The sequence below is a fragment of the Ambystoma mexicanum genome, chromosome 1q (genome assembly GCF_040938575.1).
Source record: "Ambystoma mexicanum isolate Mex_15411 chromosome 1q, UKY_AmexF1_1, whole genome shotgun sequence".
Classification (NCBI taxonomy): Eukaryota; Metazoa; Chordata; class Amphibia; order Caudata; family Ambystomatidae; genus Ambystoma; species Ambystoma mexicanum.
In genome coordinates this window covers 427,226,062-427,240,991 of record NC_090922.1, presented here as the reverse complement: position 1 = coordinate 427,240,991, position 14,930 = coordinate 427,226,062, and the positions used below count along the sequence as shown (strand labels likewise).

At 44.3% G+C, this 14,930-nt stretch overlaps 1 protein-coding gene across 1 annotated transcript in view; it reads right to left on the bottom strand.

Moving 5' to 3' along the window:
- NFATC3 (nuclear factor of activated T cells 3) overlaps positions 1-14,930 on the bottom strand; it is a 1,594,447-nt gene that overhangs the window by 1,579,272 nt on the left and 245 nt on the right. The window lies entirely within an intron of this gene.

Sequence of the window (14,930 nt, the reverse complement as noted above, 5' to 3'; positions counted from 1 at the left end):
TATAAGGGCTGTCAGAGGAAGAACAGGAGGGTCTGGAAGCCCCATAACGAAAACGGAGGTTGAGATGGCGATATTGGCCCTGGAAAGTTAAATAAAAGAAAAAAAACAAAAAAAGAAAAACTACTGGTCCTGACGGATTCTCCATCAAGTTTTAAACCCTACGCGACGGACTGCCCAGTGAAACATTTCAATAAATACCAGAAAACCGGAATGACCATGCCCACAATGACACAAACTTTCACTGTCCTTATTTTTTTTTTTTATACTTGATTTAACTAAGTTTACCAGTTTTTACAAGTGTTGCGTGATCTGAAGAGAGTTAGAGAAATGGCATACAGTGCCTCTGTTTAAAGTTTGATCCTTCGAGTGGGAAGAATTAGTAGCTCCCTTTCCCCTGTGATGGCCTAGCGTTTATTGTCCAGGTTCAAACTTTCCAGAAAGTTTGCTACAGCGATTACTGATTTGGTTGTTGTACCGTTCATCAGAAAACTCCACTAATGATCTTTATTTTGTAGTCTGAAGTCTGTGAACAGATGTCCCATATATTTTCTTCTCACTTCCACCAGACTCTGGAACTGGATAAGTAGGTGTCTTATGGTTTCTGTTTTATCTCTTTCACTGAACCTACATTTGTCTTATAGCGAGATCCCCCTGGCTTTCTGGATCTCGTTGGTTTTCAGCAGATTTAACTGAGCTCTTAAGAATGTCGAACAGAGTCTCTTGTTTGGAAATTTTATAGATATGGCATCAGTTGGTTTACCTTCCGGACGTCCAGTGGCAGATGTTTAATGAGTTTGTTGTTTTCCGCCTTGTCCAACGCCTGACACCAATCCCATTCTTTCAGTTTTTTTGCTGTCTTTTTTGGATTGCCATCTAGTTCTTTTTGCGAGCTGCCGATATCTTCTAAGAGACAGATGTTTCTGGTCTTCCATTCATTCAGCATCACATTTGAGCCTTTGTTCTTTTCTTCTCGCATACGTTCAAACAATATTTGGTTTGACGTTTGGATTTTTCGAAAAAGCAGACCATTTAAATTTACTGTTCCTTCCAGCGAGGTCAGGCTGAGCTCTTTTCTCACTACTGCAATTGCAGTAGAAGAAGGCAGAATCAAGAGATTCCTCCAGTAGCACGCTTCAGGTTTTTGCCAAATTCAGAGTGGAATCATCGGCATGGATTCAGCGCCATAAACTATGGCCGGCGCAACCTTTGCTTTATAGAAATTTATTGAAGCTTAAAGGGAGAAGCGTCCACATTTTTTGATCATTCTCATAGCTTGAGCCATAAGCATTGTGATTTTAGTAAGCAGGAAGTCCTGCATTGGGAGTTCTTTTTGGTGTAGGTTGAATATCACTCTGAGGTACCTAAAAAACTAAACTGTTTCCAGAGCGCAACCTTCAGGTTTTTTCTTATTAGATGCTTTCTCCACTTTCTTTTTGAAGCGTTGACACTTTCTAGATCATTTCGTTGGAAGTATTTCTGTAAGCTCGACAGTTTTCTTTGTAGGCCGATTTCAGTTTGGTCTATGAGAATGAGATCGTCTGCATAGACCAATCTGTGTATTTTTTCTTTCCCAGGTGAAGGGGGAAAAGTACGGATGTCCGTTTCCATTTCACTGATGTCGCCAATGTAGGCATTGTAAAGTGCCGGTGCCAGGGGACAGCCTTGCTTTACTCCTCGAAAGGTCATGATTTTTCCAGAAAAAACGAAGACCTGTATCACTCGGACGCACCCTCACTGACGTGTCAGTATGTAATTCCCTGATCGGATTCAATATCGAATCCGGGCACTGCCATTTGGTTCCCGATTTACCTTGTTAAAGGCCTGTGAGAGGTCTATAAAGGCTAGGGCAATTTTCAGGGCTCCTTCCAGAACTTTGCTTTTAAGATGCTCAGGATAAAGATATTTACGGCCGTCCCCAGGTTTTTTTTAAAGCCTGATTGGAAAGGATTGTGTCCCTTTGAGGTGATTACCCAAGCTTTGAACTTGTCGAGGAGGAAAGACCCAAAGATTTTGCCGATTGTGTCCAGTAGAGCGATGGGGCGATAGTTGGTCGGGTCGCCCCTATCCCCTTTTTTGTGATTGGGCACACCATTGGCGGTTTTCCAAGATTGGGGAATCGATCGTCAGAAGGCACAGTTTTTGAAGATGTCGCTGATCAAGACAGCCCAAACTTCAGTGTTTGATTTTAGATCTACATTGGAGGTCCCATCAGGGCCTGGAGCTTGCAATGTTTTCAGTTTAGCGATCTTGTCACATATCGCCTCAATGTTTTGTTCAACGTCCCATGTTTTGGGTTTGTTTGGTTTGACATAAGTCGCGGCCGTAGGCAGCTTAAACAGCTTCGAAAAGTACGTAATCCACCTTTTTTCAGGCACGTGATTTGACATTGCCTCTTGCGTGACTCTTCCCTTTGTGTCGATCAGTGACCAGAAGGCTCTCGCCCGTTTCCCACTTACGGTCGATAGCATTTTTTCTGTGTCCTGTTGGTATAGAGTGAGTTGCTAGAGTTTTAGCTAATACTTGTACTTATTTCTTGCGTGTCAAGCTGCTTCCATGTTAGCAACTGTTGGAATTTTTTTCGCTTTTCTTGTTGCCGTCCTCATTGTTCTTTTTGATTTTAGTAATTGATGATTCGTATGGCTGTGGGCTGTGTGAGGTTTGTTACCCGCCCTTTGAAGGAACGGGTCTAGCAGGGGGCAGTAGTCTGGAATCTGCTCTCTCTCACAATCTTTTTCTGCTAGGCCGACCTGTTGGTATCTTTTTGCAATTTCTTTTATTGCTGTTGAGTATAGCTTCAGTCTTGTTCCTCCCTCATTAACTTCTACGTTATAGGTAATTTTTTTCTCTACGAGGGGGGTTTAGAGATGTCTCCAAATCCCATTCAGTTTTCAAAAGGTTTTGGTCACTGTGTAGCGTTCTCACCACTTCGAAAGTTGTGATCTTTGACAGCAAGTCTCTTGAAACATAAACGTGGTCTAGATATGCTTTGCGAGTTTTTTGTGTAAGTTATGTAGGTCTCCTTCATCCATGCTTTGAGCCCATTGTGCACCTCTGATTTGGACCATTTGTGTCTTTCTTCAAGCCATTACAGTCGAGTATTGTGCTCAAGTCGCCACATATTATTTGTGTGGTCCATCGTGAACTCTTGAAAAGCGTTGTCTAGTATTTTTTCGATCTTGTTTGTAAAAGCGATGTTCGCTTCTTCTTTTGGGTTCCAATAGAGTTAAGCAGCAGGTACCGTTTGTTTCTCCTGTCTTGAGATCTAAGTGGATCTTCTCTGTAAAGGATCACTATTGCCAGGATGAAAGTGTCTCTTACCAGGATTTTTTCAAACTCCAAATTGCTTCCTGTTCGAACTGCGCTGATCAGACCCGCTCGTGGGCGACCCATTGGTCCTTTAATAGCTGACGAAAAGGCGACCTCATAACCGGTTGTTGCCACACCCAGGTCTCCTGCAGGCACAGGATGTCAAAATCTCCCAGGTTTAAATCCGATGGCCTCATGAGGTGCGAGAAACGAGTGTTCCATGAGCCCATAGTTATCTTGTTTGCTATCTTATCTTGCTATGATGGTTTCTTTTTGTTTTGTAGCCCCCGATTGTATAAGGGACTTTTTATGGCTAGTAACTCTGGGTTGAGGCCAAAACTTCGGTAGCCAATCCCATTTCTTTTGGTCTTGTTTTACGAGGTTTTGTCTTAGTTCCTGGTTATATTCTCTGTGTCTGCTTTGGGGCTGTTTTGATCTATGGTAATTTCCTAGTTTTGTTGGCGCCCAGGAGGGACCCTCTCCTTTTCCAAGAATAATTCTCTATGTCAATTTACTTTGATTAGAGGCTCATCTGTTTGCCGACCCCAGGCCATTTGCCTGTCTTGTTCAAAGATGCTAGTGTATCTTTGTTTCACTTGGTCCCGTTTAACATTCCTTGATCTCGTCCTCTCTCTTGAGTTTTCTCGGCGGCCTCTTTGGGCTTGATTGTGGCCGATGGTCAATACTTTCCTTAGCGTCCCCTCTCGATTTTCCATTTATCTCCCTCGAATCTTGGCGCTCATCATGGTTTTGTCTTCCGTGTTTGTACATTGGGTCGGTTTCGGTAGCGGGAATTGATCTGTCACTTGTTCTATGGATGTTCTTTCTCTCCTCACTCCTTTGATGCTCCACCTCCATTAGATCGAGGGCTAGATCTTTTAGCTTGTATCTAGCTTCTCTTAATGTTTTTCTGACCAAACGTGATGTTATGTGCAGGTAGACTGTCTGTGGCTTTCTCATCTATGAACTATTATGTCAATGTCATCTGACCCGAAGGGTATGTATTTGGTGGAAAAGTACCAGTATTGATCTTCGGTTTAAGATTTTACCCCTTTCTGTTCCCCTCGCTCGTTTTAGTTGAAATGTGCGAGTTTTTGTAGTTCTCTTGACATACAAGCCCTCTTTTCCTGCCTTATGTCCTGAGCCCTTGATGTTGACCTTTTAAAGGGTAGTCTTTGGCCCTGATATCTTCTTGTGGGCTCTGCTTTCGTGTGCACTCAAGATTTCCATTTTGTCGGACCTCTGTTCTCTCTACTGGGTGAGCTCTGCTTATTTAGCAAAGGTTTTGTTTTAGCTCCACTGTGTGTAGGTGGTCGCTCTCTGGAGTGACTCCTTGCCCCTCTGTTTTTATACCTCGGCTTTTCTTTTTCAATGAATCGAGTTTGTCCCCTTTTTTCAATTGTTTTGTTCTTTTTGTCCTCCAATGTGAAGAAGATTGGTGATTCAGGGTCGCAGATGGTGATCTTTTTTACAGGTTCGCCTAAATTTGGGCTATCCGGGGTCTCTTGTTTTAAGTTTCCTGTTGCCCTTCAGTGTGAGGTCCTGGTCTGTGTCTCTCGTGAATCTTGTGTCATGGCGAGGGCGAGTTCCATTAATTCAGATTCTGTTAATGTTTCTTCATGCTGCGAATCCTCGTAAGTTATGTAGTCTGTTTTTGATTGTTCTGTTCCAGGTGTTCCTTTTCTATGAGTTCTGTCTTCAAACAATGGGGCCAGTTGTTTCGATGTGACAGCTTCCTTTTCTTTTTTCTTGCCCCTGAATTTGGTGCGGCCAGACCGGCATTTCCTTTTGCTTGTGAAGTCGCTTCGATCAGAGGGTCTCTTTGTATTTGTAGTAGACCTCGTCTCTAGAACCGTACATCCGTTTTGACTCTTTTTCCTTGGAATGGGTTCCCTTTTTGTTTTAGCTCCACGGTGTGTAGGTGGTCGCTCTCTGGAGTGACTCCTTGCCCCTCTGTTTTTATACCTCGGCTTTTCTTTTTCAATGAATCGAGTTTGTCCCCTTTTTTCAATTGTTTTGTTCTTTTTGTCCTCCAATGTGAAGAAGATTGGTGATTCAGGGTCGCAGATGGTGATTTTTTTACAGGTTCGCCTAAATTTGGGCTATCCGGGGTCTCTTGTTTTAAGTTTCCTGTTGCCCTTCAGTGTGAGGTCCTGGTCTGTGTCTCTCGTGAATCTTGTGTCATGGCGAGGGCGAGTTCCATTAATGTTTCTTCATGCTGCGAATCCTCGTAAGTTATGTAGTCTGTTTTTGATTGTTCTGTTCCAGGTGTTCCTTTTCTATGAGTTCTGTCTTCAAACAATGGGGCCAGTTGTTTCGATGTGACAGCTTCCTTTTCTTTTTTCTTGCCCCTGAATTTGGTGCGGCCAGACCGGCATTTCCTTTGCTAGAATCGTACATCCGTTTTGACTCTTTTTCCTTGGAATGGGTTCCCTTTTTGTTTTTTCGCTTCTGGGTGCGATTGTTGCTTTTGAACTTCGCTTACCCAATCCTGCAGTCGGCACTGGTTTTTTTTTCATGTTTTTATCCCCCTTTTACTTTGACCTGTGTATTTCAGTCGTGTAGCTAATGCTTGCTTCCCCGATACTGACTGGCTCGCGGTCAGTGTTTCCGACCGCAGGTTGTTGTTTTGCGCCAAGAAGTGATATGTTTTTAATTTTGGTAGTTCTGTTTGAGACAATGACTCTTTCAGGGCCGTGTTTTAGACGGGCCCCGTTTGAGTAGTTTTGTCAACTGTTTTTGGTTTATTTTGATCCCTCTCGAGGTGATGAATCCTTCCAGAAAGGATAGTCTAGTTTGTGCCATGGCCAAGAGGTCTTTTGACGTGTCGTTTAGTGCCTCATAAAGTTTTGTGAATGGGGCCAAGACAATCGTTATGGTAGACATTAGGGAAAAGAGATCAATTTTTTTGTTGGGGGTTTGATTTCCTAGACCCCTGCCTGGTTCACTCGAAGTACTGGGTTTCCGGGGCATATGTAGAGTAGGTGGCGAAGTTTGTGTTTCCTGTGATTCCTTTCTATCGTTCTGTTTTGCTTGGTTCCCTTTTCATTTTGGTGATGGATCACGGTTTGATGGTGTCCCGTGAGTCAGGAATTCCTGAGGCCTTTCTGATGGTGGTTCTGCCAGTGAAGCTTTGTTCCCTTCTACTGGGTGTGCCGTCGGACCATCCGCTTTTGATGCCGCCATTGTAATAGCCCTGTCATTGGTTGTCCATCCGAGTGCTTCTAGGGTGTCCTGGTGTTGTCTTGATGTTGGAAAGTTAGTGGTTTGCAATGCTTTTATAAGCTTATCTTGTTTAGTATAAGATAGTTGCGGGGAGCGCAGAAGCCTAGAGTTCTCCAACCGTTTGTTTGGTGGTTCTTTTCCAATGTGCCATATTATTTTTGTGTCGATGGTTAATTTAGGCACTTTGTGACCATCCATGTTTTGTTTTGGAGTAGATTGATTTTCCATATTAATAGGTTGCGTTGTTTCCATGGCTTCTATTGTTCCTTCTAGAATATCTGTGTCTCTAATCTTGTAATTGTTTGATCCCGTCTTCTTTAGTGGAAGAAGTTTTCCAGGACGCCTTTTGTCGACCCAGAATTTTTTTGTTACCAGATGTTTTTTTGTGTCCCAGTTCATGGAGCTTTGGGGGCCTGCCAGAGGGGGAGAGGGGTGAATCCAACTTGTTCTTACGTTTAGATAATGGGTCTGTTAGAGTGTCTTCATTTTTGATGGGTGTGTGTTTTTTGTAAAGTCGTTTTAATGGTTTATTTGCACATCCTCCTTTTCAAGAAAGCTTCCTCTTTTCTTTTTGACAATCCATTATTTGTGCCTTTTTATTAGTAAGGTCTCTCTCTTTCGGACCCCAGTTTTGTGCGTTTTCCCACTGATCCAAGTATGTGTCTGTATTTGAGCCATCAGTGTTTTCATATGAGAGATCCTGGGCCCATTTCCGCAGGGCCAAAGCCTGTGGAGTAAATGGAGGAGTTTTCAGGTCCTCCCTAGCCGTTACAGTGTGGACCACTATGGCAATTTTTATTGGGTCACGTTTAGCTACTCCAAGACCCAAAACATTTGATGGCCCTGAGTTTTTGCAATTGTTCCGTTGTCCAATTTATGTCAGGTGTTGGGGAGGCCAAGCTGTTCCTTTTGAAGACTGTCTGGGAGTGAGTCTTCAGTATTCACGTCTGGTGGCTCTGGGTTTGGAATCGGCGTTGCCCTTTCACCATTTTGGTTATCCCCTCCCACCTCCTCCCGCGAGCACTGGAGCTCCACCCTCCCTCCAGTCGCGGTTGGTTTTAGTCCTGTCAGCAGTCAGCTTGCGATGGGAAACTTCCTCCACCACCGCTGGGGTCGGCAGATCAGTGGTTCCTCCATTTCCCCCAAGAGGCTTCCGTTCCGCTAGCCCCTTGCATGCCTCAGGGGCCAATGCCGTTGAGTCCTGCGTTTGGTTCCCTAGTAGGACCCTGTTCAGATGGGGGAGGGGGGTCGTTGGTGGAAGCCTTCCCCCCTTCGCCCAGAGGGACCCACTTTGGCTCCTGCGCGGATGGCTGTGGCTCGTCCCCGTGCTTCAGTGCCGAGGGCACAGCCTCAGTGGACTCTAGCTTCGGGAAAATCCCCCCTCCTGAGAGGCCTTCCATCAGTATCACCGTGGAACCCCCCTCAGCAGGCTCCTTCTCGCGGCTGCACTGTTTTCACAAGTCGAGCACCCAGCGGCTATCTCTCTCCAGGAGAGCTAGAGAAGCCACCTGCGCTGGCCCGTCAGTAAGTGTTCCGTTTTCCTGGCTTCTTCTTTTGTCTTGTGGGGGGGGGGAGGGTGTTTGATAATGATATCAACGAGTCCAGATATTAATGGCATTTCCTTTGTGTATGACTTTGATGCGTTTAGAGTATGATTATGGGCTTTAGGAGGTGTCAGGTGCATACAGTACATCTGTGTGTTTGCCCAGTATCTTCCCGTTTTTACGGTGTTTCAATGGACTGCGATGTTCAAGTCTGCTGTCCTCACTCCGTGTGCGCTGACTACGGAGCCAGTGTCCCTCCTCCTCTCCGGAGGTTGTTTGTTCTTAAAGATTTGTAGTTTTGATGTCGTAGGTGGCTACAGGCAGCAGTATCCGTCAGTCTCTCAGGCCGCTCTGGGATTCGCTCCCTGGCTGGCTTGTTGATTTGTGTTCTATTCCGGTTTAGCGGCTTCTGATGGCGTACCCGGATCAAAGGCTCAACGCCCACAGTCTCCAGTCACCAGATTCTCTCGTAGTAACAGTGTTGTGGATTATGGGCGGGCACTTGCACCCAGAACCCAAACATCTAACAGCCAACAGCAGAGTAAGTAAGTCGCGCCCTTCACTGGCGCAGTCTTAACGCCGCAAGGGTAGCTCCGCCTGTCCTTTATACTGCCACTTCCTGGAAGGGGTGGAGCTACAGCTTTGGCTAAAGCCTCAGCTACGGCGGTAGAACGGTGAAGTAAACTGTTCAGCAGGCAGCTGCAGTGTGAAGTCCTCTCTGAATCCGCGCTATATGTAGCGCAGCCAGAGCCCACAGCAGAGTAAATAAGTCGCTCCCTTCACTGTCCTTATCCCGAAGGAGGGGAAGATTTTACTGATTCTCACTCCTCTAGGGCGATCACCATCCTAAACGTGGAAGCGAAAATTCTGGCCACACGACTGGTGGAAAATCTACATTCATTAACCCAGATTTTTTTTAAACAGGAATTCTGTATGACAATATCCAATGAACCATAAATATTCTCGAGCAGGGTGGAAAGTGAAAGGACGCATTTTCTATTTGATCATTAGATAGCCACAAAGCGTTTGCTTCAAGTAGACAGGGGAATACCTTGCAGCACTTTTGAGGGCATATGGTTTTGGCCCAGTGCTGGGAATTGAGTTTGAGCGTTCTATCAACCTGCTTCAGTGGTAATTAGAATTTGCTGTGTTCTGAAGCATCCAATAATAGAGCTGAATGGCACTAGGCAAGGCAGTTTGATGTTCCCACTGATCTTTGCATTGGCTATGGAACCACTCGCCATTAAAACCTTGCCATTAAAATAAGAGCAAACTATAGGCTTGGCATAGGGGGCAGAGGCAGAACGAAGACGTTTTATAGGACAATGCTAGCATATAGGGCTCCACATGAAAATGTTACAATTGGGTGCACTTGACACCATATCTTGTGAAAATAAAGCGTGTGTGTATCTTTTGTGAATTAAATATAGGTTTTGTGCATGAGCTTTTGTGGGCGACTACGTATGCATGGTTGGTTCCTGTATTTGCATGGACCTACCTCTCAAGAAATGGGAGACCCCCTTCCCCGTTTTATTTATTGATATTGCCAGAAGGGACAGTAAACAAAACAATCAAAAGATACTCTAGTGCAGGGTTGTCCAACCTTTTTGAATGTGGGGCTGAAGCATTAACTTTTTGTCACCCTGTGGGTCAGCGAGCCAAAAGTCAACAACCTCACCCAAAGCAGTATATTAAAAAGCAATATTGTGTGATCTTTGACACAATAGCATTACAGGAAGTGATGCGCCATGCTGTCCCAAAGATAGCTTTTGGTGTCGGGGGCAGTGAGTATCTAAGGGAGGCCCTCGATCAAATGATCCGAGGTCAGTTGCTTGTTATTTCTTTCAGTGTGTATGTGTTCATATTTTTTCCTGAAATAGTGGGGGGACAGAATGTAGCAAGGGAGCTATAAGGATCTAGGGAAGGTTTGGGGGGGGTTCCACCTCCAAGAATTTTTTTTTTCAAATATGGGGTTGAAATAGTGCATTTTACAGCAGAAAAACTGACCAAAAAGCCATACGTTTATAATCAGTTTGAAAGGGGAACATGAAAATTCCATGTCACCAATAGCAGACAAGAACATTTTACAACACAACACATTTTAGTTATCTATGTGTCCACAGTGTAAGACAGCACTGTCACTGATGTAACACATCCCCATTCTGGTTGTGCCCAAAATATGCCTCTGTAGTAACATGTTTATCCTGGCTGTTCCCAATTTAGGCCAACATTGTCCTTTACAAAGCATGATTAACGCTGCCTGGGCATGTGCAGTGTGCCCAATACATATGCCAGCTTACCTCTGTAATACACATTCATGACTTCTGTCTTAATGATTGATGCTGCCTGTGCAGTGTTGTGCCCAATACATATGGCAGCTTATCTCTGTAATATACATTCATTACTTCTGTGGTAATGATTAATGCTGCCTGTGCAGTGTGCCCAATACATATGGCAGTTTATCTCTGTAATACACATTAATTACTTCTGTGTTAATGATTGATGCTGCCTGTGCATTGTGCCCAATGCACATGGAAGCTTATCTCTCTAATACACATTCATCATTTCTGTGATAATGATTGATGCTGCATGTGCAGCGTGCCCAATACATATGGCAGCTTATCTCTCTAATACACATTAATTACTTCTGTGTTAATGATTGATGCTGCCTGTGCATTGTGCCCAATACACATGGAAGCTTATCTCTCTAATACACATTCATCATTTCTGTGATAATGATTGATGCTGCATGTGCAGCGTGCCCAATACATATGGCAGCTTATCTCTCTAATACACATGCGTTACTTCTGTGTTAATGATTGATGCTGCCTGTGCATTTTGCCTAATACATATAGCATCTTATCTCTGTAATACACATTCATTACTTCTGTGCTAATGAAAGAAGCATAATCCAATTCAAAAGATAAAATGGGGAAAAGCGATCACCCAATTTTGAACCCAATTGAAGAAACACAATGTGAGCACAATCTTAAAGTATGAAGAACTAGACATTGCCGGGTGCCCTCCTCTCCCAGCACCCAGGGGTGGCCGGTGTGCTGGTAATCGAATCACTCCAGCTGACCCGAGGGCCACAGGGAGGGAAATTACCTCATGCTGTCTGTTATGGGCTCTGAAAATTCACTCCCACAGCTGGCCTTCCTCCAACAGAGGCACGGTCACCTCCCAAGGGCTGTTCTGCCTCATCCAGGTTAGCACTTGTAATTGCAAAAACAGAAACTGGATGGAGCCCCAGGCATTTTACTTGCTGTGCTGCTTTTTTCCGGGTGTGGATGGCGTGATTGTGTTGCCTGGCCATTTTGGCAAGGAATTAATTCCCACATGCGGTAAAATTATGTGGGAATTCATTCCTTTTGTGATGCGATTTGAGCAGTAGCCAAGGGGGAGGTTTTTTCCAAAAAGTGGTGCAAATTGTACCCTCCCTCCCGATGGGGGATGTTCAAACATTAAGGCAACCCACCCTGCTTTTGAGCCTCCGAGATACTGCTGGCCAGATACTTGTGTTTCGGTGCATCTGGCCAGCAGTATCTCAGAGGCTCAAAAGCACTGCATGCCGCAAACATACGTCGGAAAATATGGCAGGAAGTACTTCCCACTGCTGGAGGCAAGGAGAACTAGGCCTCGGCGTGCACCGCACGTAGCACTCTGCCCTGGGCTCGGCAACGCAGATGTGTGAAGGTGGCGCTGTGTGTCCGTCACTCCACCCACACACATTACATGATTATGATTTCCATTGGCCAAAAAACAGCTTTTGGAAATACTGTTACGATGCAAGGCAGTTAGTTATTTTATTTATTTATTTACACTACTACAACGTGCCTTGTATGGTAACAGTATTTCCATTGGCTGTTTCTCAGCCAATGGAAATCGTAATGTGTGTGGACTACAATTCCTACCCTGAAACTGCAGCCACTACGCTTGCTGCGTATAAAATAAATACAAAACGTACAAAAAAAGTAACCCTAATGCTTTGTCTGTGCTCTTGGACTTCGAGGGCTACATAAAATGGCTTGGAGGGCCGCAGTGCCACCCACGGGCCGCATGTTGGACAACACTGCTCTAGTGCATCATAAGGAATTACACTGAAATAATGTAATATCAAGAGACCAATAACTATGGGGTGTGCATATGAATGGTAATTATTATAAATGGAGCCACGTGTATAGTCCGTTATACTATGACTGAGGTTTTTCCAAAACGTTCTTACTATAAACAAATCTCTTCAATTGGCTCAATTTTAGCAGATAAGGTATAGTAATAAAAAAATGATTTACTGAAGGTCACACACTTGCTGGGTTTTAGCCCAGTCTGTAATGTAAACCCTTGATTGACCAATTATCTTCTCAGCTTTGGTTGGCAAATGAAATCTATAAAAATCCACGTAAAAACAGTATACGCCAAAAGGAGTACAATTGTAGCTTTACATGGCTCATTCTGCATGAAAGTAGACACATGCAACAGAACACTAACGCAAGCATAATCGTTCCCCACTTGGTACTGCAAATTACTTTCAAGCATTAAAGACACAACTTGAAGGTTGTAAGTATGCGCAATGTAAAGAAAGCCTGAATTTCCTTTAAAAAAAACAAATAAACACAAAAAAAACACAAAAAAACACACATGCTTTATGCATGTCAGACAGACATCATGGAAACAAAAAATGTAAAAGGAAGCAAGGAGTTATTTCGCAACTCCTTTTAAAATGTCTTCAGAAAAGATGCAAATATCTAATAAACTGATTGAACTTGTGTGGGGGCTTTTAGATGCAAAAGCCGCTAGTTCTCATCACCCAAACATTACTGTTCATTTAGAGAGAATTGTTGCCATTTGCAACTAAAGAGTTACTGCTACCCTTTCAAACTCACAGAGACGTGTAAGTCATGTGATGGCCCCAATGCTAGGTTTTGGGGGTGGGAGGAGTTGTGCTCAGGACACGTCTCCCTAAATGATGGCTCTGGGAGGTGAGTGGGGGCGCAAGGTGAGGAACTAGCCTACTGTACAGCCATCCCATGTCTTCCCCTGGCACTGCACATGCGCATGCTTGGTTGGGAAGGTGCCTTACTGGCATATAATGTACACACTACACAGGCAGCATCAAACGATTTTCAAAGGGCAATGTTGGCAAAAAATGCCCATGCACCATAAAAAGTGTCCCTGCAGTGACATGCTGGCACAACCATCATGAACGTGTGTTCCTATAGTAGCAATACTGGTATTTATTGGGCACAGCCGCCAGGATAATGTTTTACAGTGGAATTACTGGCATCTTCCTGTAAAGTTCTTACAGATCAGTAACAAGGCTGGCTTGCTTATATGGTGGGCACTAGCATTGTAAAAATGTGGTGTTACATTCTGTTGTTGAACTGGCATCTATAGGATTTTTGTCACCAGTTACGCTACAGAAACAATTGTACATTTTTTGTGCTGTAAAATGTATTTTTAACCAATTTTGTTTTACGTTCCTAGGCGCGAACCGAGCTCTGGCCCAAATCCTTCTTCAGCAGTGGTATTCAAAAGTGTTAATACCGAGTCCCCCTTGAGTAAAAAATTATTTATGCAACCCCTTAACTCCCCAAGCTATAACTACTTATATATTTATTTTTTAATGAAAAGCAGTCCTCATAATCTTTTTTTAAGAAGCCAATACCCACCAAATGCCCTCCACCTCCCTTCAGGTGGGCCAGCCCCACAGATGGAAAACCACTAATTCAGGCCAAATATTGGTGCAGCACCAAAGGAAAAATATATTACAAGCGCCCCGGCCTTTCCTTAAATCATTGAACTGGGAGGTACCACCCCCAGACTCTCCTTCCAAAAATGACTACCGTTTGACGCAAATAAAGTTTTTGCCCAACATAATTTTGCACTACAGTATGATTCGAAAGCATCCCTTTAAATGAGGACATCGGTGGACCAGGCTTGTGAATGCACTGAAGAAATAACTGAACATTCGACTTTTATAGAACTACAAACACAAGTGCATCTGGACAAACGTGGCGCGATGAAGGGGACTAGCCAACGCACTGATCATATGGGCAGTCTCGTGTGGCTCCTTTTACCGCGGCATTTCGCTTCCACGGCACACAAGCAGCGCGGCACGGTTTACATTGCATACATGGAGTTTACAGTCATGGGATGGAGCTCACGTGAACGAACGGGTAGGAGCACTTTTTAAGAGGCAAATAAAAACACGTATATGGATTGCAGCTGCAAAGTAATCATATCGGCTTCTATCCTGGGTGAACACTTACCACAAACATCAAAATTAATCTAATTACCGAATGGCCTGGTACGTACTGCCCCCGACACTGACCAGAATCGCCCTGCCCGCTTTCTTCCCAAAACACAAACGCATGCCTTCGCCATTCTCCGCGTTAAACTGTCAAACACCGTCCGTACTGTGACATTTTGTCCCCTTATAAAGTCCTTAACTGTGCCCTCATTTGGTGCTTTTCTTAACAGCGTTAGCATGCCAAACCTAGTAACCTCTCCAAATACCCCAATAAAGTTCTTAAACCTTTAATGGGGTTGTTAATTACCCAAAAGCCTTACTCGCCCACAATAAAAGCATCACTGACAACAAATTATACGAAACCCTTACTTAACCTACAGAAGAATGCAAAGAAAGAACAGCGATTAGAGCTTGACATGGGAGAGGTCTTCCCTCCATATCCTAATAAAGCCATTTATCTCCTATACAATACCGGTGAGCGCCCTCTGGACATGGGAGGGGCGACTCACAGCAGGGGAGGGGCCGCGCATGACGTCTACCTCACCGTACACAAGGTCCCGGTGACACCAGACACTTCGCCCCTGGCTGTTTACTGACCACGCGCC